This window comes from Panicum virgatum, chromosome 9N, assembly GCF_016808335.1.
Source record: "Panicum virgatum strain AP13 chromosome 9N, P.virgatum_v5, whole genome shotgun sequence".
Classification (NCBI taxonomy): Eukaryota; Viridiplantae; Streptophyta; class Magnoliopsida; order Poales; family Poaceae; genus Panicum; species Panicum virgatum.
Genome location: NC_053153.1, coordinates 75542724 through 75546903, shown reverse-complemented (window position 1 = coordinate 75546903; position 4180 = coordinate 75542724). Strand labels below are relative to the sequence as shown.

Genomic DNA, 4180 nt, shown 5'->3' with positions numbered 1-4180 from the left:
CAGTGGCGGATCTAGAATTTTAGAAGAAGGGTATGACGTGATTTTTTTCCTCATGTACCATCCTATATATATCAAATAATTTTGTAAATTACCAATAAATTTGGTATAAAAAGATGCAAATCTTAATCAATAATAAATGAGAAAGTTGCATAAATTACAATGCAAATAGTTGAAACATGTTAAGTCTAAAACGTGCATAATAGGAGCTTATGCACCTATAATGGTTCGAAGATGACTACTACTCTTGTTGTCTGGGTTAATGTCATGAAATTAAAGAGTCGGTTCCCCTTCATATAATAATTTAATAATTCTACAAACAAAAGGAGTAACATTAGCAACAATAGGTAAAAGAGGCAATCAGGGCAAAGAGAAGCAGTTAAGGCGTGAAGTTGACACAAATACACTTGCACGAACTAGCGTTGGCACTTGTCGGCAACTTGCCCTGTTGGCTGGAGCAGTGGACTGGAGCCCTGGTGCTCCCGTCCCTGTACGGGCAGGCAACCAGCAGACTAGCTGCTGTGGGCGGAGGCTGGCGATACTTGCCACATCAAAAAGAGTTTTTTTAGAGGAACCACATCAAAAAGATTTGAATAGGAACCGAGTCCCAAGGAAAAGAGGACACCAGACGGTCATTACGACTTCACAAGTTTCGTGTCAGTACCCTGTGGGCGTGGGCAGATCAGCAGAGAGAATTTCAAGACGGACGGATTGGCGTAGCATTTTAATCTATACGTATACTGAGCTGGGCCACAGGGTATGTGGCGGCCCAACTGGCATACCATGTAGCTCCGCCTCTGAAAAAATATAACATATCTATTGGCACAATAATTGTTAGTTATTCAAATTCAATTCTTTTATGTTCATAATATTTGGTTGTTTATAATTATGCCTATTATTTTCGAATAACTAAAATTTAAATGGAGCAATAATGGATAGGTAACATTTTTAGAAAAAATGGTACTAGTTTCATATATTTATAATTTCAAATGAATTATTTTTGAATTTTTATACTTGATTAGAATTTTTTGACTTATTAAAAAAAATGCAAATCACCTTGAAAATCCACCGAAGGGCTAAATTTGTCCGGTTTTGACTGTTGGATGGCCTATGTTGTCCGGTTTCGTAGTTGAAAGATGAGAATCGGACTTTTACGAGAGTTTGAAGGTATAAATCATGTTTTAACATAAAAAATAATGACGGATACCAGGGCGAATGCCATGAGCGATGGCCGGAAGCAAAGTAGGGAAAAGCTAACTTGAACAGAATTACAGTAAGAGAGAGCGTACATGTGAGATAGCCAACGGGAGTTTAGTTTTTTTACTATTGCTAGGTGGTTTTTTTGTCCATGTAAATGCTCTAAAGGAGACCAATGAAATATTGTCAGGTTTACTAGGGGCGGATCCAACATGGGGGCTTGGGGCAGGGGTGCAGGAGCCCCCCTACCCCCACGAACCCATGAAACCCCTCTAAAACCCTCTCAACAGTTTTCAGTCATGGACAAAGAGGAAGAAGAGAAAATAAAGAGAAAGAAGAAGAAAAACAGAGGAGAGAAGAGGAGGAGGAAGAAATAAATCTCCCTCTAAATCCAATTCTTGGATCCGCCACTGATGTTTACTATTGGTGTAGGTTTGTACTTTTGTCAACAAGTAGGATCAGAAGCCCTCCGCGGGCCGGGCTAGAACACTCCAATGGCTGTCAATCTTGTCCGTAAGCGCCCTGCGGCGTGTGACGGGGACTGGGGGATTCCATCAGCGTGCAGTGACCTTCGCCCCGGATTTCAGCGCGCGCTTTGGCCCGCTTCACGGCCCGCGGCCCCGCGCCGCAGGCGCCGCCACGCAACGGGAGCGGGCGCGAAGTGTTCAGACCTCATCAGACTCGGCGCTGGGTTTCGCATGGGTCACCATGCCGGCGCGTGCCCGACTGCCCGTTACGGACGTGCTCACAGTCACAGGGAGAGCGGTCAGTCAGCGACCGGGGAGTCAGATTTTGTGGCCAGGCGCTGAATCCAGGACAAGGGGCACCCCCACGCGCCGTTGTTTGGACACGCGACAAGGATTGGCCAGGGTCCGGCGACTCGCGTGCCGCTGCACTGGTCGCTTGCTAGCCCCAGCGCGGCCAGGCCCCTACACGACGGTCCCCGTCGCGTGTGGAGACGAACGACTAGTTCAGTTCGGAGTTCAGATCCGAGCTCCCGGTTTCCCGCGCCAAGTCGGGGACACGGAGCGCGCGTAATCCGGCCGCGCTGACGGGAGGATGCTGGAGTGTTGGGCGTTGCCGCGTTGGCGCATGCGCGCGCACGGCACGTCGCGGACAACCTCGCAGCTCCGTGTGCGGCCGGGGGCAGGCACCCTGCGGCGGTCACCGGAACGCGCGACGTCCTGGCGCGTCGCTGGCAGCGCTCACATGCAGCCTGTGACGTTCACCCACCGTCCCGTAATAGGTGCATTTTTTTTTGACTTTCAGACATCATGACCATTCGTTTTATTCATTTTTTTGTAAATTCTAAAATTAATAATTTATCATTAAAATATCTTTAGTGATATACTAAGTTATAATAAAAATAATAATATTTATTTAAAATTTTTAAATAAAACGAATAGTCAAATATAATATCTCGAAGTAAAAAAATACATTCATTGTGGGACGGAGGAAATAGTACTAGTACTGGGACTGGGACTGGCCCTGGTCCGGTCAAACGCGTCAGCTCGAACGAAGTGGAATGCCGTGGTGTCGCGCCCCACAGCTGGCCCTGGCGCCTGCCTGCGCGCGACGTCAAGTGGGAGGGGATCCATCGCGTCGAGCGAGCGAGCAGGGAGGGGGACACAGTACGTGAGAGAACACCAGTGAATGCTGGAATCATGCAGCCCACCCCCGGCCATGCCCACGTGCCGGAGTTAATTGCCGTGCGTGCCCGTCTGCGGCCGGCGGCCGGCCGTACGTGCGCGTTGGTGGGACGTGCAGATGTAACACGGTGGGCCGCGGGCGCATCGCATTCGCATGGACCTGGAGTCCTGGACGGACGGATACATGCGGCGCTGCCGCCGGCTACTGTAGCCTGGTCTTCCGTCGGCGTGCCGGATCAGGGCCGGCAATATATAGTGACCCGGCGATGGTGCAGCCAGCTTCATGCACTATTTCCTCGCGTGCTCGTAGAACGGCAACGTCCTACACGGGGTCCGGCCGGACTGCAAGTTCAGTGCAGCGTGATGAAGAGCCACACTCTGCGTAAGAATTTCGTCAGAAACGACTTCGGGCGAGAGGAGACGTACCAGTGCGTGCCCAAGCGCAACTGCGCAAGTGCGTCAACATAGGCTAGGCGTTGGCGTTACGACAGGAAACAAGCTCGATATATAGATAGATGTATTCTTGCAGATCTGCACTGTGAGCAAGCAAGAACGGTAGGTTCCCCACGGCAAATTAAAGAAAGCACCGGACAACAATCATGCATCCGCGGTCCCTTCTGCTCGGAGTTGTTGGATTCCTTACTTTGGAGGAACGTACTAGTCTAGTAGTACTACGTAGTAGTTGATGGATTGGAACTTGTAGCTACAGACCTGACCCTACATGTGCGTTGACCTTGCAGACGCAGCAATAAGGACTTTACAATTTTATGATAAATAAAATAACTACTGCACCACTACAACTCAGCGGGGATAGCTCAGTTGGGAGAGCGTCAGACTGAAGATCTGAAGGTCGCGTGTTCGATCCACGCTCACCGCACGTTTTCCCCAACCTCCTTTTTTTTTTCTTTACTGGTTGTTGAGTGCGATTTCGTTTTGCGTGGGCCGGCCCATGAGCGAATCGAGCTGCAACCGATCCCATTGTGGGCTTTCTTCCCCCCAGATAAACAAGATCCAACGCAAAACTGACGCAGCAGTTTCGCCATGAGTGGTTGGGCCAAAACACAAACTGCCGACGAGGAGGAAACGGCCGCCGGCATCAGTCAGACGCGTCCCGTCGCGCCCGAGTTTTTAACAGCCGCCAGTGAACCGCGCACGCTGAGGCAGGGGCAGGGCGGAACAGAGATGGACGTAGTCTGCGGCCGGCGTTACGTCGAAGCGGTCCCACGAGGCCTTCTCGTGGCGCTGGTCCCGGCCGCAGCGGCCGCGGCCATGGCGAATGGCCGGCGGGGAGTACTCGTGCCCGTCCCCTGCGCCGCCGTCTTCCGGAGCACGTCGGG

General features: G+C 50.7%; 1 non-coding gene across 1 annotated transcript; it reads left to right on the top strand.

Annotated features, from left to right (window-relative positions):
• The first annotated feature begins 3647 nt into the window (after nt 1-3647).
• TRNAF-GAA lies at nt 3648-3720 on the top strand. The gene has a single exon. It is a non-coding gene; the product is annotated as a tRNA-Phe (tRNA).
• The last annotated feature ends 460 nt before the right edge of the window (nt 3721-4180 follow it).